Here is a 25327-nt window from a genome sequence, read left to right on the forward strand (position 1 = left end):
ATTGATTTGTTTTGAGTCTTTTCATATGTGTGTTTAAGAGGTGTGTGCTGATAGCACCTACTGCTGCATCTAAAACTGTCATTAGTATGGGCAATTGTGCAACAATAAAGAATTTCATTGTATAGGCATCTGGTAGAGTGTATTCTTCAGAATATTTTATTGATTTAGCAGCCATTCATATTAAATTCGTTGCTGTGTCCAATCTTTTAAACATAGCCACACATAATTAAAGTTCTAATAAAATCAGTAAAACTAGAGTTTATTTTTTAAACTTTGCTTATGATGCATGTGAGGAGGGTGAACCTTATATTGCATTGTTATTTGAGGGTCTATATCATTATGTTTAATGGGAGGCTGTTTGCAGTAGATCAAATTCAACACAATAATAGTCATTGCAAAGTACGGTCATTACACATATTGTATTCCCATCAAACAAACTGCTTATTGATCTCCATAAAAACACCATAAAAATGGTAAATAAACTATCATTGTACATTTTCATGCAAATATTTAACTTTCATAACTAGGAATTATGGCAAAAATATTTTTATATATTATGTAATGCCTTCTAGCTGTATAGACTATCAAGGTTAGCCAAGCTCTTGTCCATCACTATTGACAGGTATCACATTGGAGGGGTGTAACCCTTTAGCAGGAGTCTCACAGGGTTAGCTGTCAGACTGGAGAAGCTTTTATGCTAAATTGGGGGTGGGGTGCTAAAAATGAGCATCCATAGGTCTGAAGGTTAATCCTAATGCTATATACTCAAGGGTAGGATTAACCGTGCAGTTACTAAGGTAGATCTAAAGAATGGAGGCTTGCAAAACCAAGCAGCAGCATGTTATTCAGGGATGTCAAACTTGAAAACATTAAGCTATTGTTGATCTTCTACTCCCAGCATTTGCTTTGGCCACCGCGTGGAGCTGAGAGTTGAGGTTCAAAAGTCACAGTGATAGACTGGTCCTAAACTAATTATTTCATTCCCACCAAAATGCAGCATTTTTTCCTAGAATTTTCCTAGAGACATTGGGGTCAGGCTCTCAGTTGTGTACACTGCACCAAAAAGGCCTAATTACCTTGCAAGTTTTTGTTGGGCACAAGTCACAGCTAACATTTGCAGAGAGGAAATGGAGTCACTTATAATGCGCCAGTGTTAATAATGGCATAAGCATGTAATTTGCTTGGCACAAGTAAGCAGCTCCCATGCGTAATACAACCCAGTAGTGGAACCCTGAAAATGCTGTCATATCCCTGCTGGCGGTATTTCTACAACTTTACTGTGTACATTTATGCACCTGTGTATAATTCAGCAGATTCATCAGATTTGCTGATTTATAAATACTATAATGATACACGTTATTTGCTATAATGCACTTAATTAACATGGTGTAAAGCATAGGCGGATTTTCATTAAGGCTTGGGGAGGCTAAGCCTCCCCAAACCTGTGTCCCCAAAATAAAAGCCCCTTCACAAAATTAAAAAAAAAAATCCTCTGAGCGATGTTGTGCTTGGGGGGGGGGGGGGGGGGACGCTGCAGTTTAGTGTCTCTAAAGTTAGAACAACAACCTGTTAGTTTGCTAGTGACTCCGGTGTTTGATGACATCATCATGGGATTTCGGACTGCAAATCTCGCGAGATTTCAGAATAGGAATGCATAACCAGAGGCGATCTACTAGTCAGGCACTACTACACAGCACAAGTACAAGTGCAACTCATCCAAAGAAATTGTTGTACTGCTGGTGATCTGGGCTCACAGACACAGCAGGTGCTGATTCTTAAGCTGCTTGTTGTCTGGTATGTAGCTATTATATTTAATATTTACATATCATATTAAATACATACATCTGTGCTGCACAGCTTTGAGACCTTTGGGTTACATGATATAATGTGCTTAAAAAACAAATACTAGGGGCCCCTATATAAAATAGTGCAGCAGTAGACAGTGTACCTGCTGGGAGTTCCTGTTAAAAGTCTAGAGGTCCTGGTTACATTCAGTAGCATTTAGGCTAAACCAGTATAAAGAGGTAGCAGCAGGCAATATGTCTGAAGCTCTTATTTAAGCTGCCAAAGTGCTTGCATTGGGGGGTCCCTGCAATGATTGGGATGAAATAGGAGGCAGTTTGTGTTAGAGTGCCTAGTGAAAATGGTATACAGCAGAAGTCAGTCAGTGTCTAGCCCAGGGGTGCCCGAGGTAGATCGTGACCCACTAGCTGAAATAAAATTGTTTTTTGTCACCTGATATCTATAATATCCCTTTCCCCTACCCTAACAGATGGAGGGTATATAACGTGCTGGTTTTGTATCTAAAGACTGTGTCTCGCTGTATATAACGTGCGTGGGATGTCAGTACCTGCTGCCTCTCTCTCTATAAAGCTAACTTAAACACATCTAAAGGTGAGGTTCACTTTTAAGTTAACTTGTAGTATGTTATAGAATGGCCTATTCCTAGCAACTTTGCAATTGGTCTTCCTAGTTAATTTTTTATAGTTTTTTAATAATTTGCCTTTTGCTTCTGCCTCTTTCCAGCTTTCAAATGAGGGTCACTGACCAAAAAGTATTGCTCTGTGAAGCTACAGTTTTATTTTCCAATGCAGGCCCCTTAACTATTCATATTTCCATCTCTTGTTTAAACCACTACCTGGTAAATAAGACCCTAGCAACCAGATAGCTGCTGAAATACCAAATGGAGAGCTGCTGAACAATAACTGAAAAACCATTAAAAATAAAAGAGGACCTATTGCAATATCAATGTCTACATCATATTAAAAGTTAATTTAAAGGTTAACTACCACTTGAAGCTAACTGATCACAAACACAAATGTATAGAGAACCCCTAACAGAAGTGCACGTATGAATGCTTTTACATCCTAAGCATTTTAGGGTTAAAAAAAGCACCCCCACCCGCACTTTTGCGCAGTATCCCTGGGAGTCAGTGGGAACCGCAAGAGGTAGTTGTGAGGTTAACTTTTTTTTTACACCAGCAGCGAATCCACTAAGTCTCACATTAGCTGTAGGTCAGTCTGTGTATTGACCATCTTTAGCCTCCCCAAACAAAAAAGTCATCCTCCGCCTATGGTGTAAAGCAAATCAATAGCAGAATTATTTTAATTTGCCTAAAATATCCCCTTATTGTATGTTATAATCTGTTATATAACATTTTGTAAAAAAAATTGCAAATGTTTTCTTTTTTCTTTCTCCTTTTCTTCTTGGCAGCATAACAGACTTATGTTAGTTGCCTTTATCTCCAAAAATATATCAAAATTGCAATGTTTACTATATCTACCCTGGGGACACATTTTGATATTCTTAATTGTGGTATTCTTGTTGTTTGTTTTCACAACTGTCTTTTTAGTTAACCTCTCTTCTACAAAGAGAAGTGAATCAGTGAATAGAAACGAAACATAGATTTCAATATTTAGATCTTAATACTTTATATAGTACCCTTATATAAGTCTGGGTAGCTGAAGGTACAGTAACAGTCTGTTGTTATCAATCAGATCCGTTATACTGTGGGTGCATGTCTTATTTAATTAATTAATTAGTGCTGGGTTAACAATAGCTGTTACACCATCATTGTTATTAAAATATTAGAATTGCTTTTGTCACTGCAAAGTGTACTTTTTGAGGGAAAATTACACCCAAGTTGTTCTGTCAAACAGAACATTTTGGTTCTTCTAAAATGGCTATAAAAAGAAAAAAAAGGAAAAAACACAATAAAGAAAGAAAGAGAAAAGAGGAGAAACAAAGATAAAGTAACGAATTTCAACTTTAAAATTATTATTTCAAATATATGTATTAGTTTTTCATTCAGGCATACTAAATTGATGTGTATATCATAAAATATTCACCATGACAGAAAAATCGAAATGGTGCATAACTTTATTACAAAATTGCAAGTGAATTGTTACGTTTAAATAACATTTACGGTAAATTCTTTGCAACGTGTTAAATTCTGTGATGTTTAGTAATTAATTAATATTCCTATTTAGCCAGTTGTGACAAAAATGGCTACAATGTGCAATGCATTAACAGCTCATCAGGGCAGTGACAAAATATCACAGAAACAAAGCAAAGGTCATGTGAGGAAAAGGACTCTTTGCAAAGCATCCACTACTTTAAAGTGGTCATACGTGTTCAGATTTTAATCTTCTTCCGGTGAAAGTTTGGATAACATTTGTAAGTTTAAATGCAATTATCTAAACCCAACATTTAACATGTAGGTTAAAGCCCTAAGAATAACAAATCAGAGGATGTTTTGAACATGAAATAGTTGGCAGATGCCAATCGTACAAAAGTGACTTCCTGGAAATCTATTGTAGGTCCCCAAGGATATCATTAGATATTACCTGACCGAACTGTTCTAACCTGGCCAATCACTATACAACCAATTGCCATGGTATAAAAATTACCAGGACCATAATTCAGAGCCCACACAGTCTAAAAATCATACAAAACATGTGTAAGCCAGCTTTAGGGACCCTGAGACTGAGACTGGACAGGCAGGAAGGACAAATCATCAGGCAAAATCATAGTCAAATAGGCAGAGGTCAGGGCTGAGAGTGAGGAGAAGTCAGACAGGCAAAATGTCAGCAACAGTATTCAGGCAGACAGGATCAGTGTCAAAGGCAAAGTAAGAGGAGGCAAGAGGTTGGCAACAGGGAGACTGGATTTGAAAAGTAAACAGGAAGGATCAGGAACCAGGAAATTCCACATGAATAAAGCAGGCTTCATAACACAGCATGGCTGAAGATCACTTAGCAAAAAAATGCGCGATCAGCATTCATAAAAGGGCTTTGTACATGCAGCGAACTGGCACAGCGTGTGCACAATTTTCAGCAAGCCTGTAATCTGCTGTGACAAGCAGGACACTTGTGCGCCCGAGAAAGGTAAGTTCTCTGATACAAAACAACAATTCAAAACAAATCACATAAAATGTATGCAGTAACAGACAAAAATATTCCCACTTCGGTAAGCTTTGTCAAGTGTTTTTATTAATTATTCTAACTACACTTGACCAGCATTTGCAGACTGCTAAATGGGTGCTATGGATTATGAAACAGATTTATATTTTTTTGGAAACTTCTTGAGCGTGTTTTGTAAATACCAGATATTTTGTTTGTGTTGTCTCTTTTACTAGGAGGCTGATTAATCAATGTGTGAATTAGAATTTTTTTTAGTGATTCTCCTTTGGATTAGCGGCCTATTTATTACATTCTAATTTTCATGGTTTTGTTGGTTTTTAAAACCACAATTAAACTCATGATTAAAATGCAGGAAAAACGTGAAAACCTCAATTTTTTCATGATTTTTTAGTAATTGAATTGTCCGATAAATCCGAAAACCTCTTATACCATGAAGCAAAAGAAGATCTTCCAGTTGGAAACAGAACAGCTGCCCACTGACATCTACATGACCTTGATAGCAAAGTTTTATATTAGTGGCTTTTGTGGTTTTAGTGTTTTTTTACATGAAAATTTTGAGTTTTATTGCCAAAAAAAAAACCTATGAATCATGAAAAAAAAAAAAAATATGAATGTTAGTAAATGCCACCCTTAGGGGCACATTTATCAAAGTACGATTGTTTCCAAATACAAAAAATGATTATTTAAGTTTTCATACTGTAATTTTTGTGACTTTTTTGTTAATTTGTTACAATTTTCTTGACAATTTGTGCGACAAAATCATATTTGTCGCAACAAGTGCAAAAGTTTTGGATTAATTAAAGCTTCATTATCGTGACTTTCCTTGGACCCGGTTGGAGCTGCAGAGTGCCATTGAGTCCTATGTGAGGCTTCCAAAAACATCCACTGAAGGATCAAAGTCCATTTAGTGACTTTCGGATCACCAATATGATATTATCGTGACTATTACGATTTTTTTGTAAGCATTTTTTGTGACATTTCCAATCAACAGAAATTATTGTATCTAATCTAAATTTTACCCATTTCAGGATTCAAACTCTTACTTTGTTGAATAGAGTTTCCAAAACTCTAATTTTAGATATTTGTTAAGCACAAATGTTCATGTAAAAGTCAAAGGGAGTTGTCCTTTGAAAATGTTAAAAAAAAATTTCAATTCAAGTTTTTTAAATTTCTTTGAGAGTTGGTAGACCCATTGAAAATGATAAGTTGAATGTGAATTCGCTGCATTGAAGTTTAATTCAATCAAGTATTTCAAACTGAAAAAAAACAAAAAAATCACAAATTTTAAATAATAATAATAATGATAGATAGGCCTCTAACATTTAATGGGTTTTAATCTTCTGTCATACCAGAGGGGCAGTTTCTCAACCAGTTGTCATATTCCACAAAGAGCTGTAATAATAATGCAAGCAAGTATTATGCTTTTTTGACGCTTACTTTTGGGGTCTCTAAATACCAGATACTTTGGTAATCCTATGCACAATGGGCATCAAACTGTTCCTTGGCTTTCATATTTAGGGTGTGTTTTCTTGGTACCTAATGTTATGTGGGAGATAAGGTGCTTGAAAGTGGAAGCTTTGAGGCAATTTTTTAGAATTTTAATATTTTTTTTATACAGACTGATAAATTCAGGAAAGCTTTGCTGTTTGGTACTTAGGAGTTGAAAGACATGGTTAACCATTTCAGATTTGGCAGAATGTGTACTTTTCAAAAATATATGGTTTTCTGGGTGAACCTAATGTTCCAGGATTTTTGGCTTTGGAATCTAAAGTATGCTGTATTCTGCTGTAATGCTTTGAAAATTTGGTAATTTACTGCTGGGAGTTTTTTATCTATAGAAGTCAGAAATCTCCATAAAACTATACATACCAGGTATTGGCACGTTCGGGAGACATGAGGCTTTCCAAATCAGTTGAATTTTTGTCCATAAAATATAAATCTTTACAGGTATATCATGAAATTTTTTTTCTTTTTTTGTTTGTAATTAGAGCTCTAAATCTTGTTCCAGAAGTGGAAATACACAAAAACTCAGCCAGATTTGGAAAGTTCAGGTTTTCCTGAAAAAAACAAAATATAGTTTTCCTACCCATAATATTATGCCATGAAAAAATGTGCATGTGACACATATATAAGATAAATCAAAGTGGCTTGTCACTGAAATTGCAAACATTTGTTTAAATAACAGTCACAGTTGCTTTTTCTATAAAATTTGTATGTATGTATATTTTTAATTATAAAGGCGCTACTTATGTACTGCTTGGCAGAACAATATTTCAGTCTTTATTAGGACCTTCATAAAGCCACCCGCGATAGATAGATTTCGATTGCTTTAGGCTGATGCCACACGTGGCGTTTTTACGCTGCGTATTTTCTAATTCTCTCAGCGGCTGAAAAACGCTTGATATCATCAACCATAGAAATAACTTGAACAGACTCAAAGCAAACCACACAATGCGGAAATACGCTAGAAAATGCCTTAGCACGGATTTTTCAAGCATTGGCTGAAATACGCCAGTATTTGCAAAGCAAGCTATTCCTATGTATACACAAAGGCAGCTGCCAGACCTAGCTGAAATACGCAGCATTTTTTTTACTATTTTGCACTATTTGCACCATGGAAACGGGATTTGCTACGTCACCAGTACTAGGCTGAAAAACGCCATAGTCAGGGGCTGTGTGGTTTGTGCAGCGTTTTTAGGCTGAGAAAAAATGCAGCGTAAAAACGCAACGTGTGGCATCAGCCTTAGATAATGGTGCAGCCCAGGATAATTACCTGATCCCCTACAGCTGGGGTCTGCACAATGCCTGTCTGTATATTCTGTGAGAGGTACGGGTACAATGCCTGTCTGTATATTCTGTGAGAGGTGCGGATACAACCCCTGTCTGTATATTCTGTGAGAGGTGCGGGTACAATGCCTGTCTGTATATTCTGTGAGAGGTGCGGTTACAATGCCTGTCTGTGCAGACCCCAGCTGTAGGGGATGAGGAAATTATCCTGGGTTGCACCATTTAGTGGTTGGTAGGTAGGTTCCCCTCCCCCTCCCTTGGTTGCTCTAAAAGAAGCTCTGGAAGTTTCAGGTAAGGGTGTTTGTGTTATACCTGTCAGCTCACACGTTTGTTAGAGTCAGACTAACTTTTACTTCAGCATATGGATCTATTCTGTAGTACAGCTAGATATAGCGCTAACAAACTGGTGTCCTGTAATATGATAACATTACTGCATTCAGTCATTGTGTATGTTGGGATACTGGCTAGTCTGGGGTTGCATTCAGAATGCAAAGCATTTGGCTCTATATCCGTGTGTTCTCAGGCTTGTTTATGGTAACAATGAAACTGAAGGCAGATGTTAAACGTGTCTGTTGTTTTGGAGCTGGCTAATGTAACAGCCTAACTGAATGTGTTTAAACATTTCAGTGGTTCAAGTGCTAGCTATGGTAACAACCAAACTGAATGTATTATCTAAAACATTTCAGTGGTTTTGAAATTGGCTAATGTAATAACCAAACCTGAATGTTAATGCCATTCATCTTACTATTCTGGGGCTTGCTAATGTAACAACCAAGCTGAATCTATATGCTTAGTATCTCTGTGGGGTATCTGAGGTTCTCTGTTTTGAATACTTAAAACAGCATCCAAACTATGTTTATTGTGAGCTTACATGTTGTTTACAGGGTTGTAGGTAAGCTCATATAACACACTTCATTGATCAGGAAGCCCTTCACCATGTCTGTTTTAAAAATCATTTAAGGTAAAGCAGCACTTACTCATGGAACTTGTTGTTAAAAGTAGCAGCCAAGACATACATATGTAATGTATTGTATACTTGGGTAAGACCTAAATCTCCAGCATTTCCAATATATCTACAATATATCATGTACAATATAGTGCCATTCAGCTGACTCGGGCCATATTAAATTAAATGATGGTGCCGTGTAAAGAAATCTTTGGCAGATCACATGACTTCAGCTGGGCAATGCTGCTGTAGCTGAAGTGACAGACTAATTTATACTGAATGCATGGGTTACATAACTCTACCTGTGGTTAGGTTAATTATAACCGTCTGTCTTTTTTGTTATGACAATAAAACCTACTTCTGTGGCTGTGTAATCCTTCTTGACCCTGATATTTAAAGGGGTTGTTCACATTCATGTTCAAATCTTATTAAACCACCAATAATGCTCTCAGCATGTTAAAAAATCAACTTCCATAAAAAAGTAAAAAGGCCACCATAAAAGCTTACTTTTGGACCAATTCATTGGTTGCTTGTACACTCCACCAGTTGCATAAATAAATTCTGGATTAAAGATAGTGGCCATTCTATGTATATGTGTTTTTCTATCATTTGCAGGTATGCCATGGTTTATCCATATGGCAGTACAGTAAATTAGGGCCTCTTTATAACCAAAAATGACATAAATCATTGTCTTATTCTGGATGTTGAGGTTCAGTTGTTCACTCCCTTTTTAGTCTAGCAGTCAATGTACATACTGGTTTAAATAACCTCTAGTATCTGCAAAAGTAAATTTCATTATCACTGTTGTTCACATCCAATGTTCAAATCTTATTAAACCACCAATAATGCTCTCAGCATGTTAGAAAATCAATTTCCGTAAAAAAAGGCCACTGTAAAAGCTACTTTTTGTACCTGTTAAATCAGTCCTTTTTCTGTCTCTCTGAGCTGTTTTTTGTAGGGATGGGAGAGGCCTATTTTGAACCTGACACACTGAAAACTTCCTATATGCTTACATCATCATGCCCCTGCTTTGCCCTTACTTTTTTTCCCTTTGAACCAATTCAATGGTTGCTTGTACACTCTAACCAGTTGCATAAATTGAAAGGCCATTGGTTAATTTCTCTCTTGCAATGGCATAGGCAAACAGACTAAGGCTGATGCCACACGGGCGTATTTTATTAATTCGGGTGCAGGCACAAGGTAGCAGGGCGTATTCTCGGCAAGTGTTTTTCAGCTTACCAAAAATACACCTCGCTACCTTGTGCATGCACCCGATTTAATAAAATACACTTGGGTGCAGGCACATGTAGCTGATATCCGCCAAAAAAACGTGAGACTTCATATCTTCGGCGGATATCGACTACATGTGCCTGCACCCGAGCGTATTTCATTCATTCGGATGCAGGCACAGGTAGGAGATTATGGTGCTATTTTTGGCAAGCGTTTTTCGGCTTTCCAAAAATATACGCCATACGCTACGTGTGGCAACAGCCTTCGCATATCGCAAATCTAACAAACTTATGTTAGATTTGCAGTGCTCTGTCACAGGCATAGAAAGCAATGTCAGACAGGAGACACAGCCAGTAGGGTAAGTCTGCTGCCAGTACTATGTGTGACATTATATAAGGAAGCAATTAAAATTAACTGAAGTGTTTATAGGAGTCACTGACACCCCCTTCCCCCGAGCACAGGGTCTGTGCAGAAGTGAAGGATCAGCAGAGGGATGAGCTGCAAATTTTTCGTTAACTATGTATATGGCATGCATTATCGTTGAATTAATGAGAACTGTTAGATTTGTGAATGTTGTACAAAGGTGAACAATCCCTTTAAGGTAAAGTATGTAATTATATACTGCAGGATTTTACAGTGCATTCCAATTAATGTATTTGAGTTTGCCTTTTGGACTCTCAGAAAATTTCCCTGCTAGGATTGTCATGCAATAAAAAAGCTTTATGGCAGTGTTCTTGACAAAATTGTCTTTGAGTGTACTTTTCACTAAAATTGTGGTGTTGCCTTTAGCAAGGTACTGGTTATGGGGCTGTATAGCCTGCCTATAGGCTTTAGGCATTGTGGTATAGATAGTAGGACACTATTTTCCCCTAAGCCCTTAGTTTCTGAAACATATTTTTGCAAAAGACAGCTGTTCCTGTGTTTGCAGACTTTTGTAGTCTCAGAATAAATTAATTTAGAATATTCTTAACCTACTGGATGCTGCTGGTTGTTAGATTTCAGGACTGGAACCCTGGGATCTTGTCGATATTTGAATAGTTTGTGGTACCTCATCTTTGTGCAAAACCAGTAGTATTACATAAATTTGTTCTACTTCTTGTATCAGTGAGCTCAATCCTGTTTAGTGAGCTCATTTTTGGAGCCTGGCAAATAGGTATTTGGTTCTATGCATGATCTTTTAAAATGTTATTCTGATCACATCCTTTTTGGTTCAAGATGATCACATTATTCTAGCAAATGCTAGGCTGGTCTGCATGTATTTTCTGAGCCAGGTTGCTTTAGGCTCCTGAATGCCAGTCATGGAATATATTATATGCTGGTAGTGGCTGCAGACAGTTTGCATACCCAGCTAGGCACCCTGCAGGATTTGGTGCATAGCTTCATTTCAGATTTAAAACGAGCATGTAAAACTCGCTGTGTGGATGGCTTGCCCAGATATTGTACTACTTTTGATTCTAACATAGGTTGGTTGCTGTCCAATATCTGTTTCTCTGTGTGGTTACTTCTGAATGCCCCTCAACTATTCTTGTTTAGGATCCTTGGTATGGTGGTTCTCTACTGGTATTTTCTTTTTTTAGCTAATAGCTTGCTCCACTTGGTTTCTCGCATGATGCAAGTGTTAATAGTCTAGGTACAGGTTTCTTTGTGCTCTGTGGACTTCACAGACCACGACTTCTAAGGGCTCTGGTACACGGGGAGATTAGTCGCCCGTGACAAATCTCCCGTGTCGTGAGCGACTAATCTGCCGAAATGCCAAGGCAACTTCCGCGATTTCGGGGAAAATCGCGGTGCCACATATGCCATCCCACCGGTCATTTACATTCTTACCCGTGGGATGGCATTTCGGGATGATTAGTCATCCGTGACACGGAAGATTTGTCACAGGCGACTAATCTCCCTGTGTGCCAGAGCCCTAAAACCATTTTGTAATGGTCAGATGATACAAAGAAGATAACAAAGGCCACCTTGAGAACTAATCTTGTTCAACACGGGGTAATGACAGTTATGCTGGCAAGGTGACACTTAAGGTCCCCATACACTGGCAGAGCCATACACTGGCAGACATCGCCAAGCGTGCGGATCTTCTCCCAATATCCCCCACCTACGGGTGGGCGATATTGGGAGAATCCCAGGGTAATTCGATAGTTTGGCCCTGGGGGCAAACGATCGAATTGTAATGATGGGCATAGGTAAAGTCGGTCCGGGGACCGCATCAACGAGCCGATGCGGTCCCCGATCCGACTAGATTTTCTAACCTGCCCGATCAAGGTCTGCCCAATTTCATGCCAGATATCGGTCAGGCAGGCCCATCGGAAGTGCCCATACACGGGCCGATTAGCTGCCGAATCAGTCCAAGGGACCGATATCAGCAGCTACTATCTGCCCGTGTACGGGGACCTTTAGTCACAATTGAAAGTCACATGCATATGAAGTTTATAAAACAAGCCAGCTAGAAACATTGGAGAGAAGGCCAGAAGATACACCGACAAAACTAACAGTATACAAACAAAGTCCGAACCACAGAAAGCACACACCGGAGATAAGGTGGAATGCAGGTCATGTGCAGACTGGATAAAAAGTAGAAAACAAACCACAGGAGGAAGAGAATAATTGTGCCTAGCAGGCTAGGTCAGAGTGGAAACTATAGTTTCAGTGGAGTACTACAGAGAAAATGAGATGCCAGAAACAGACCTCAGTCAAAAGCAGGAATGAAAAAACTATTAACTGCAACATATCTCTCAACAACTAAGAAGGTTTAAAGTACGCACAGTACAACAAAACTGTTAACCCTTATACTCATATAAAAAGTTGCTTTATGGGAGCTTTTGTGAGTATGTTCTGGAGAACAAATTATAAATCTCACTACTTGCTGGTATCATAAAAACTGCATACCTCTCTTTCAGCTAAAATTAAATTTTTGCAACTGGCTTAAGGTCCCCATACACGGGCCGACTGTAGCTGCCGATATCGGTCCCATGGACCGATTCGGCAGCTAATCGGCCCGTGTATGGGCAGAACAGATCCAAACGATCGGATTATTTTTTTTTTAAGTTAATTTCTACCCGATATCGCCCAGCCGTAGGTGGGGATATCGGGTGAAGATCTGCTCGATTGGTGACATCGCCAAGCGAGCGGATCTTATAGTGTATGGGCACCTTTAGTGTACAGGCTAAGCATTCAATATTTACAAAGGGTCCCTTTATCTGCCTCCTCATCTACACTTTCCCCTCTTTTCTTTGTAGGCCAGGCCAGGCCACTACAGTGTGGGCCTTGGTTTATTGCTTAAGAATTATGGTTAAACTTCACAGCTATACAATAAGCTGATCTTATGCTTATTTTTCAGCAGGAAGGAATGTAAAAAGAACAATATAGAGGGCCTATGAGCAGCATCAGATTCATTAATGGATATAGTGGAACTGCTTGAATTCTTTGACATAAAATTATGCTTATTAAACACCTTATGTGTATGCCACCTGACTATTACTATTAATTTATTGATTTATTTATTTATGAAGTGCCATTTATTATAGAATTTACTGTGTAAGTGTGTCACTGATCCCTTCAGCTCCTATGTTAATGATTATCATTATCTCTGGAGGTTTGCAGTCATGTGGCAATGCTCCATACCAATAATTTACATCCCCCCTCATAAAATATTAAGTAATTGGATGTTTTATGCACATAATTTATGTTAGCTATTAGGTTCTGTGCAACCATTTTAATAGAACATACAGACATATTTTTTCCTGTAGATGACTCTGATTAAGCAACATATCTTCTCTAATGTTATTTAGGCCTTACAAAAAGCACTATATTCTTTTTTATTTTTTCCTGGATCTTTTAGTATCTAATACTGTGTTGCTATGATGTATACTTGCTATGTATGCTATAATTAAAAAAATCGCCAATGTAAAATGCTGAGAATATTTTTAAAGTATAACTATGCTTTCTTTTTCATGTGGCTTTCAGTTCATTACTGAATCCATTAAATCAGTGGTTCTGGATGTACTGTTGGCTGAAATCCTATAAGGAGTCATTTACAGTACATGGCTCCACTATTAATTCCCAAAAGGCGGTTACTCTTATTTTTGTAAATGGTGTGTCTTTGTGTGTGGCATGTGAATGTCCTCAGTTTTAAGACCCTTTTTAAGTTCTCTGGATCTTTCTTTATACTAACAGTATAAACAGTGACTTTGTCTCATTTATTGACATTTGTTTTTTTTATATTTTACACCCTGTAAGTTTAAGTTGATCCATTTGGCACTGTAGCAAAACTGTGGTAGGTGTCAATCAGATCCCAAATACATACTGGCTTTATCTTTTCTGTAATCAGCTGTATGTAAGCTTCCTGCAAGCACTTCTTTTCATCCACTTTTAGTGGTGCTTCAGTTCCTTGGATGTCTAGTTGGGCATCAAAATGTAACAGTGTTAATAAATGATATAAATAATGCGCTTGTAAAACTTCTGGCACCTTGCATTTTATTTAATCCACTGAATGACTTGTGCATGAATTCAGTGTTTCTCTTTGTCAAGCAACATATCCATATTATATATTAAAGCATACAGAAAATAAATGCCGCACTTACAGGACTTAATGGAAAAAACAAAGGTGTTGTTTATTTTAAACATCATTCTAACGTTTCGGCTGCTTCCACAGCCTTTCTCAAATATATATATATATATATATATATATATAATTATTATATATATGTGTGTGTGTATATACTTTAAGTATGCAAAAATATTGAAAAGATTAAAAGCAGCACACAAAAATACATGTGACGTTTCAGGACTAGGGTCCCTTTCTCTAACATGATCTACATGCACATAGTAGTTGATCCAGGGACTGATCCAATTGGATCCTTGGAGTCAGGAAGGAATTTTCCCTTAAACTTTTTTCCATTAAACCTTAATCAGAAGTTGATCTTCTTTTATAGCAATTTTTCAGATTAGTGGCCTTGTTGGCTACTAGCTGCAGTAAGAATATTTGAATAATTATGTTGATTTTAACATTTACATTTTATATCTAAAAGTCTATAAGTCTAAATTATCATCCTTAATTATGCTATTTGCAATAATACTTATACTTTCATCTCTAAATCTTTATGGCAAAGTATCAGTTTATTTTATGGATGAATTAGGATGGTCTCTTTGCTAGTGGTTGCTGTGGGGCAGAGGCCCTGCATCATAAGTCTGCTTTAAATGTACCATTAAATACACGCTTTCTTGCACACTGGAATATTAACACATACACTAAACTTTGTACATTATGGCTTTGCCTGTGATAGGGTCTCTAGTATTGCAGAACTACAGTGTCATACCAACTGTCCATTCCTAAGGTTAATAAAAGACAGCTGTAGGAGCACAAGAATTAGAAATGAAAATGTAGTCTATCATTGCATCAATATGGTTGTGCTCCCTTAGTAAATGATCCTCAGTATATTCATATCCCCATGGTTTTTCTTAAAAGAACTTAAGCAAATCACAAAACATCTGTCACAGTTATGTAGGATAAAAACAGACCTCTTATATTATATATATAGACCCCCAAAGTAAGTTTCTGTTCATGTCCGTTTTTTCCGTACATTTATTGATCTCTACCATTGAGTTCAACAGTTTAACTCCAGCTTCTATTCATGCCCATAGTCCTGCATCTTATCATGTAATTCATTCCAAGCATTGCCAACAATATCCCTATTGAGAATTCTGAAATTGATTGCTAGAATTTCTATTATGGTAATTATTTTAGCAATACAGATATGGAAGGCAAGTCTGCTTGGCATTTAATTCTCTTGAATGGCATTTGTGTGATCTTAGGTTTAGGTGGGATTTGAAATATGAAAACATTGCTGAATAATTTTAAATGCTTTATTGCACTGAGGCTTGAGTATGAGAACATATAATTGAAGTTCTAGGTTCAGTAACCCCTCAAGTGAATATTTCAGCTTGAATATTTTATGTATAATTTTTTTTTTTTTTTTAAAAAGCATACTGTCACATTTTTTTACAAAACGCATCAGTTGATAGCACACCTCCAGCAACTCTTGCATTGAAATCTATTTTTGAAGAGAGCAAATAGATTTTTATATTTAAATTTGAAATGTGATGTGGGACTAGCCATATACTTAGTTTTTCAGGTGCCCATAGGCATGTGATTTGTGTTCTGATAAACTTCAGTCACACTTTACTGTTGCACTGCAAGTTGGAGTGATGTCACCCCCCTTACCACCCCCAGCATCCAATCAGCAGCTCCCTAAAACCTGTATTGCTAAAAATGCTCCCATGCCCTACCTAGTGGTAGAGATGATAATAGCACTTAATAGTAAAAATCCTAGTCCAGCTCAGCCAATTAATGGCTCCTCCAATTACACTGAGTAGGTGAAACAATGGGTTATCTAAAAGCAGTTCTATTGTGTAATGCTGGCTCCTTCTGGAAGCTCAGCACAATGTACTGAGATGGTTACCTACACACCAATATTGCAGCAAAACTATTTTCATTTATCACTAACTTTTTTTTTTTTTTACAATATTTGTTGACCATCTCAATATTATATTCTTGTATTTCAGCCTATCTTGGTGCCCACAAATGGTGCAAGCAAGGGATATTTTTTTTTGCATAGGAGAGGAAAGACTGGCACTTTTTAACCTGTTTATAAACTTTGGTGCACTGACATTACAAGGTGTGTCAAATTAATTTTTGAAACCTACGTTTTAGGAAAAAAATTGAATTTTCTTCTTAATTTATTGTGAAATACCCCTTAAGACATTGCAGCAATTTATAACGAATCTGTAGTAGTTTTATTCATGCTAACAACAATAAGGGGTTAATGTAACAAATAGTGTTAAGTTTGCTCCTTGTCTAGTAACCAATAGTGACAAATCGGCTGTTAGCATTTACTGGTCAGATGTTACAAACATCTAATTGGTTTCTATGGGTAACTGGATGTGGGCAAACAAAGCATTCTGTTACATTTTCACAATTAGTTTATTACAGTGCATTAACTTATGTTGTGCTGCTGTCTTGATTAAATATTATAGCGTAGAAATACCAATACAAAACATGCAGTATCTTTTCAGCCAAGTCACCATTCATTGCAATTACCATCCATTTGGCATTAAAAATAATTGTTTTGTTTTGTGTATGACTTATTTTTATTAACCTGCAAAACATTTTTTTCTTCGATGCCATTCAAACACTGATATTGTGAGTTTTAGATAAAACTAATCATTCTGTCAACCCCTGTTCTGAGTCACCATGGAGATAATGATGACAGATGAAAATTCTCCCAAGGAGTGATAACATCCGTATATCAAACCAATGGAAACTTACTTTGCATTGTCAGATAACAGAATTAACGTAAATGCTAGGAAATGAGAACAGGCACATTCTATGCTCTAAAATCCCAAAACCATGTTTCCTCAAATTCTAAAAATAAGCAAATTAAGATTTCTTTAATCTCTGCACATTCTGTTCACTGCTTAATCAAGTAAATTCTGTTTAGTCGGGAATGCACACAGTGTACTCTATTCTGGAAAGGGAAACTCTTTATGAATAGGATGCACATCCCTTAAATGTTATTAATGAAGTTTTTTAATTAAATACCATGTTAATTAAGTTTATTGCACATTTTGTTATGTAGAACTTAAATCATTTTTGTATGAAACTGTCAGATGGGCACTAGGAACATTTTTTTTTTCCTGTAGTCTTCTGGGGTATTATGCGTATGCATATGTGACAATAAGGATTCTTAATAGTATCTGATTAGCATTGCATCTTCTGATTCCAGTTACCATAAAATTGTAGCAGAGGCGGGCCAAGCTGACCAGGTGATCTGGCCGGCCACCTGCCCCCAATGCTTCTTCCAAATGGCGCTAATTCCTGGAAAACACTAAAAATGTGTTTAAGTTTCACTTGAAACTTGGTGATATAGAAAACAATGATAGGATTAACTTCCCCTTTGAAACAAAAGGAAAGGCTGACAAGGAATATTCAAGTTTAACTTGAAAATGGTAAAAAAAAAAAAAAAAAAAAGAATATTTCTAGTATCTGAAGCCTTCCATAGGACTCAGTGGTATTCGACAGATCAAAACTGAGTTATTTTTGAAAAATGCTGTTTTTTTTTTTTTTCAGGTAAAATTTCAATATTTTTTGAGAAACAATATCACAAAAATAGAATACTGGAGAAAACCCATTTGTAAATCTAGAATAAGAAAAAGAACAAAACAACTTTTTCTCAAAATTGCTTTGTAGGTGTGCCCCTTATTTTAAAGTTCAGCTAGATTGTTTATTTTAACATTCCTTAGCTATCAATTTGTTAAACATATAGGACAGGCACAATATGTAAACCTTTCTACTACTTTTTCCCCCTTCCTTCTCTCCTTTTCTCTCTGATCATTTATACCTTGTTTTGTTTGAAAAAGGAAAATAAAAGCAATTTAAAAAAAAAAATATAGGACAGGACTAGGTAGGGAGCTATGGTGCTAAAGTAGAGCAGATCTTAATAGTGATGAGTGAAATTTTTTGCCAGGCATGGATTCGCGGCTAATTTCTGTGTTTCTCCATTGGCGTTTTTTTTTGTTTTTTTTTTTGCAAATTGGGTGCAGAAAAAACAACAAATGACAAAAAAAAAAAATGCTGATTGATTGCAATTTTTGGGACAGATTTGCTCATCACTAGATCTTAATAAGAATATCACTGTTTAAGTGAATCCTCCAGTAAATAGAAGTAAAAAGTTTTCACACGTTGTGGCTTCACATATCTACAAAGGTGTGTCGACATCTCCCAGTGTATGAGCGTGCATTGACAGCATGCAGTGTAACTGCCATTCAACTCTACAATTTCCAATTGACCCTGTGTAACAACATCAGTCATTTACGAACACAACAGAGTACAGCATGGCAATCTTCAAATATAGTTAAAAACATCCTTTTATTGCTCTTTTAACATCTAGTCAAAACAATTATGTGGATAACTAATAAAGCTTGACACATCTTGTGGTCCAAAACCACTCAATCAAAACCTAAGGCACCTTGTCCGGGTATTGTTATGTATAACCATATGATTAAAGCACACCTAACACCAAACATATAAAGAGAAAGAAAGATTGCCAGCGCTTAGTTTGCCTTTAAAAATAATTTTTACAAAAAACACCAAACATATGAACATTAGTCACACACAATGTGATAAAAGAAACTTACTTTCATATCTCTCCCAGTAGCCCTGTTGTAAACATTAATAATAGGTAATAATTAGAGAATCTGTCCCCTTTATCACTTTACCAACAAATGTGTGAAATGGCAAGTCAATGGGTGTTTTTTGTGGTGACTTTTCCCATGGCAACTTTTTATTTTTCTTTGCAAAATACTGTACATTGGTCTATGGACATTCTTTTCGAAGGAGACTTTTTTTTCCTTGGCAACTTTTTCCATGCAAAATACATTGTAGTCTATGGGTTTTGTTTCACTGTAGTTTTTTGCATGGATTACTTTGGGTAGTTTTGTTGCATACCTGACAAACATTTCAGTCATCACTACTTATGTGAAAAAAAACATACAGTCTGGAATGATACAAAAAAAAAACTATATAGTACAGGTATCGGACCCCTTATATGGTAACCCAGTGCTGTCCGACTTGCGGCCCGACCCCCCTCATATATTGAGGTGGTACTGCAATTAAAAAGGTTTTTAATTATATAGTTATTGTGCAGACTGTAGGAGCAGTACCAGCATTGTGTCACTGTATGCTGCCTGTGTGTGCCGTACTCTGCCTGCTCTATACTGCCTGTGTGCCATACACACAGGCAGCATAGGGCAGGCAGAGTATGGCGCACACACAGGCAGGGTAGGGAAGGAAGAGTATGGCACACACAGGCAGCATAGGGCAGGCAGAGTCTGGCAAACAAAGGCAGGGTAGGGAAGGAAGAGTATGGCAGGTTTTTGCTGTACTACCACCATTAATATGGCTATGGTCATGCGATAACATAGGTGTGGTTTCAAGTGGGTGTGGTTTTAAAAGGGGGAGTGGTCGAAATTGGCTTCCATTATCGGCCCTTCACCATGAAGGCCGAAAAAATTCTGGCGCTCGGTACCACAGAAGTTGGTTTCCTTTTTCTCTGTAATAATAAAACCATACCTTGTACTTGATTCCAATTAAGATATAATTAATCCTTATTGGAGGCAAAACAATCCTATTGGGTTTAATTTCTGTTTAATATTTTTTTTTTTGCAGACTTAAGGTAGGAGATCCAGATTACTGAAAAGTCCCTTATCCGGAAAACCCCAGGTTCCGAGCATTCTTGATAACGGGTCCCCTACCTTTAGCAGTACTTTCCTGAACCTTGTACAATCTCCAGTAAGGATACACATATCAAAGCAATTAAATAAATAAATACACAAAACAATTAATAACCCAATCTCTATTAAGGCCATGAGGATGTACTATGTACTGTATATCTAATATTGGGAAAGACCCTGTAATCTGATAATAAACAGTTGACATCCATTGTGTTTTTCATTGCAGTATTTTGATAGTGCCATAATTATGTGCAAAGCCATTAATATGTTTCATCACTCTTTTTTTGACCATCTGTTTTGCATTTCCACTAGCTCAACACACATGCCAAAATAAATCACATCATAATCTTACAGTTTGCCATAGTACTTCATGTTGTATACCCTGGAATCAATAGTAAACATGGTGTTACATAGGATGCATCGTTTCTGAAGTTTTCGGGGGCTTTGAAAACAAAATTCTCATTCTCCTCATTTGCCATTACAATCAAAAGTTGGATCAGAGTCTTATACATCTGATAACGCTAATAATCTCAATTTAATAATAAATCTTATCCTAGATAACAATGAATCCACCATTGTCCACATTTCTCTCATTTATATTTAAATTTTACTAATAGTATCCAAAGCTTTTTATTATTCCCTTCAGTACATGCTGATTGCTGTAAATCTGTTAACGGCAGTCTATGAAACAAATTAATATTGCTATTTCAACAGTAGTGATGAAATAGTGATGAGAGAATTTGTCCTGCTTCGCCGACAAATTCGAAAAACAGTGGAAAACTCGCAAAATGTGGGTACCACTCACCTTTTTTGATGCAGCTGCACCTTTTTTTTACGTTATTGTGAATTTTCCATGCATACATTTTGTGGCAGTTTCACTAAAGAATTCGCCAATGGGGAAATGCAGAATTTCGCTGTGAATCCATGCCTGCCGAAAACATTCACTCATCACTGCTATTTAACAATTTAGGTTTTAAACCAGAGTGCATTACTGTACATGAGCTGGAATTCCAAACTATATTAAAACTTCAATGACAGATCCTCCAGGTCTGTGACCAAACATCTCTCCTGGAAATTGAGTCAAGCCGAAAGTCCCTTTCAGGCTCGCAATTCGATCTTCTCAGAAAGGTATAATTTCCCTTACTCATGGACATGTCCCATTCTGACCTTAAGAAAGAGCAGCCATTAGACAAATCTCTGTTCATATGTTTCTTTTTAGCCTTCTAATTCCCCTTGTGACCACTGTGTCTGTCTTTATTTTAATTAGAAGTCAAATTTCTGTGGCCACATGCACGATTCATAATGCTTATCTAAATCCAACAATGTGCTCAAATTTATGTTTAATTTTAAAAGACTATCCTAATAGTTTATCTCTTGCCATGTAACTTTTTTTTTTAAAAAAGTGTCGAATTTGTGAATCATCAAAGCCTAATCCTTACACTTTGATATAATTCTCTAGAATGAAGTTTGTATAAAACTTAGTGAAGTGCTAATACTATATACTGTATTGCAATTTTTAATATTACGCAAGACCTTGATGTATGTACGTTGTTTTTCTCATCAGTGCTATTATGGTATATATAATGTATGGTTCGCTTGATAAAGGGCTGGTTTATGCCCGAAACGTTGCTGTGTGTACTTGAGTAAAGTCACTTTTTTCTACAACATTTCCGGAGTGCTGCTGTTTTTTCATTTTATCCTGGATATTGTTTTACCCTGGCTGAGGGTTCAGCTTGCACCTGGGGCTACAATTAGCTGGTTTGTCCATTGTGTAGCACACCTTAATCAATTTGTTTATAATGTATGGTTCGGTCACCTTGTTTTATGTGATTAACATACATCTATCTGGTAAAAAGGTGTGCTTTAAATGATGTAGTTATAAATAGGAGTACCTGGAGAGGGTGCTGTAGCTTCCGATGAAGTGGTTTTAAACCACAAAGTGCTACACAGCATTGCTTTTACTAGATTATAAAAGAGTGATAATATGAAGTATGTTTTTGACTATATTTAAAGATTACCATGCTGTACTTCATTTAGATCAATAGAGGTTCCTAAAGTAGAGCACAATTGCTCATTCCTATTTTTTAGCATTTAATTTTTCTATCCATTTCTTAGATTATTTAAAATTTCTTACAACCTGTTAAACAGAAAAAGTGAACATTCCATTTCACTAAGCAATCTGATGTTCAGGTTTTTTTAATAATCGGTTTCATTAAGTATTCCATTTAGGTGAACATTCCATATTTAATAGGTGAACATTTAATTTATTTTGTTTCACTAAACATTCCTTTTAGATGAACATTTTGGGAACCATTTACTTAAACGTTCTACACCTTTAAACATCCTAATAAACTCAGCATTTTTACTAAACATCCGTTTAGCTAAAAACTATATCAGTTCATTGATATTTCACAAAAATATTTACTTGTTTCACTATTCATTCTGTTTAAATGAACATGGATAAACCAATATTTTCAGTTTGGAATTTGAATTGAATGAAACTTATGTTTTTAAACACATTTAGAAAAAACTTGAACCAGAAAAATGTGATTACGTTACGTTGTTGTCCCTCTTGTCCCTGCAATTTTTTCAACATTCTTGGGTTTTAATAAACCTACCCCTTAATGTCAATAACTGTTTTATATAGCTGCAGATTTTATTTATTTACAGTTGGCTGACATTTCCATTTCACTTAGCACATTTGGATTTAATGAACATCCCATTTTACGAAACATTATATTGCCCTAAACCTTATGTTTAGATGAACATTTAATTTCATTAAACATTCCATTTTGTTAAACGTTCTTCTTAACATAATCTTCTGGTATATAAACATTGCATTTCACTAAATATGTTGTAGTTTGTTTAGCTGAGCATATTACTTAACATGTTATTTACCAAAACCTTACATTTCAGAAGACATTTTTTTTTTCTGTTACATTTCTTTCTTTTTGTATTACCATACATTCCTTTAACCTGAACATAGCATTAAGGCACACATTACATTTTAGACCACACTACATTTAAGTGTAGTTGTGATTTTAAAAATTATAAATGGCAATTTTTAGATCCAAAAGAATAACGGAAAACATAAAATGCCCATACCAATTATCTCAGCAGCTCTAAGACAAAGCTGCTGAGATGAGAGGCTATTTTAAAAAATATAAAAACCCCATAATGGCAATTACAGCTTAAATGTTTTTGAGATGATCTTCACATGTTAATAAAAAAACATAGCTTTATGCCATATATACAATTGCCCTTGCTGTAGACTTCTGGTGCATGACCGCTTACTGAACCTGTCCAGAAGTAGTTCCCTGAGATCATAATTGAGTGTTGAAGGAAATCGCTAATTTCCTCCTTCATTGTAGCAAAAGCAAAACTATTATGGTTTTATGGGAAATTAACATTGATTTTAGTAAGCTGGTTCTGCATTCCTGGCTGACTCCTTTGTAGGTAGGCCTTTAAATATTGTCCTTTTTTTCAGATTCCATCGTAAAAATGTTCCCTATTTATGTTTGTATTATCTTTTATATCATTATGGGTGTAAAATAGATCATTGTAAATTTCAAGCCATGTGAAGACAGAAATTTACCTTGCCTAGATCTGTCATAACTAATTGTCTTTAACCAGTAACATAAATTAAACCATCTGGAGATGCTACAGAACCCTGCAACTCATTCAAACATCCCCTTGAGATACTCTGACATTTATTCCACAAACCGGTATTTTTAAAAATAAATAAATAAATAAAAAACACCTTTTGTGCTAGAGTTTATTTTTAACATAAGTGACAGCAGGTTTGTATCATACACAAATTTTTTTAAAATGAGTGAAATAGGTATGTCATGTTAGAGCATTGTAAGATTAGTGGTTTGTAGGATGAATGCCAGGTTTATAACCGGAATATAAACATGGTATGCATTCCATTTTATCATCGATTTTGTGTTTCAATACTTGTATCTTGATCCCTATACCTAGATTGTTTTTTGGACTACAGTTTGCATGTACAGTACTTCTGTTATATATGCAACTACATTTGTCAACATGTCTTTATGAATGTGCCCTTTTTACTGATATATATGTAAAACAGTACTGTTTATTTGGGTAAACCAACCACTTGGGCCTTATTCTTGATAGAACTGCCATTAGAGATGTCCCTAAACATATCCTTTTACTGTCTAACAGTAATAGCACTGTTTCTGTACCTGAACAAACACTAGAACTCTCCCTATCTACTGTCGATGATGCCACTACAGGGCATATTTTAAAAACTGTGTATAAAAGACAATTTGCATTGCCAGTTGGTACATGCCATGTAAAATCATGACATGGATTTATAAAGCTATGGAATGATATTATGTAAGATGAGTGAAAAATCATGGCATCAAAAGTAAAGCTATGTTAAAACACAGAATTAATTCTTTACATCTTCATTTAGACCTTTTCCCTATTGACTTCAATTGTTTGTCAGTACTAGAAATCTGCCAAAAAAATAATGGATTGTTTGTTTTATCATGTTGTATTGTGTGAATTCATCTTCACAAATATGCAAGGGATGTGATTCTAAGGAATCCAAGACACAACACTGTCGCCACTATTAAAGAAATGTAAGCCCCCACAAAAAGAAATTGTTATCCGTAAACAGCCTCTTTGAAAACTTTTAATACCAGCCAACTCTGTTGTTCAAATGTCAATAGTAAGGCTGCAGCATTCCTTTCATAACGTCAGGATACGAAGGGAGGGTTTACCCCCCCCCCCCGAAATGTTGATAAAGGTGGTCAGGTCACAATAAATGGGCAGTAGATGAGATATTTACACAGGTGTGCGGCGTAAACAGCTGAGTTTAGTTTAACCATCACAAGGCACAATGCAAGCAGAACTTTTTTTCAAAGTAATGAACTTTACAGCGCACATGTGCTGTTTTCAGATATAAATGTTACTGAAGATGTGTAAAAGGTAAAATGGGCACCTGCTGAAAGCTGCTATTTGTCTTAGGAAAATGTGATAGTATTGGCGAACAGAGGGTATATATGCAATACAAATGGTGTGGTTTGGGAGGGGGAGATGTGCCCAGCTTATATACATGGTAGGAAAATGTAGGGTTTACATGTGCTTTAACACTTGCAGCTCACTGTGTTAAACTGGG

General features: G+C 36.3%; 1 long non-coding RNA gene across 1 annotated transcript in view; it reads left to right on the forward strand.

Annotated features, from left to right (window-relative positions):
- Positions 1-7960: 7960 nt before the first annotated feature.
- LOC105946844 overlaps positions 7961-25327 on the forward strand; it is a 79754-nt gene continuing 62387 nt past the window's right edge. Inside the window, exon 1 of the long non-coding RNA XR_001170329.3 lies at positions 7961-8000. This is a non-coding gene — a long non-coding RNA (uncharacterized LOC105946844). The remainder of the gene's footprint in view (positions 8001-25327) is intronic.

This window comes from Xenopus tropicalis, chromosome 3 (assembly GCF_000004195.4).
Source record: "Xenopus tropicalis strain Nigerian chromosome 3, UCB_Xtro_10.0, whole genome shotgun sequence".
In the NCBI taxonomy this organism is placed as follows: Eukaryota; Metazoa; Chordata; class Amphibia; order Anura; family Pipidae; genus Xenopus; species Xenopus tropicalis.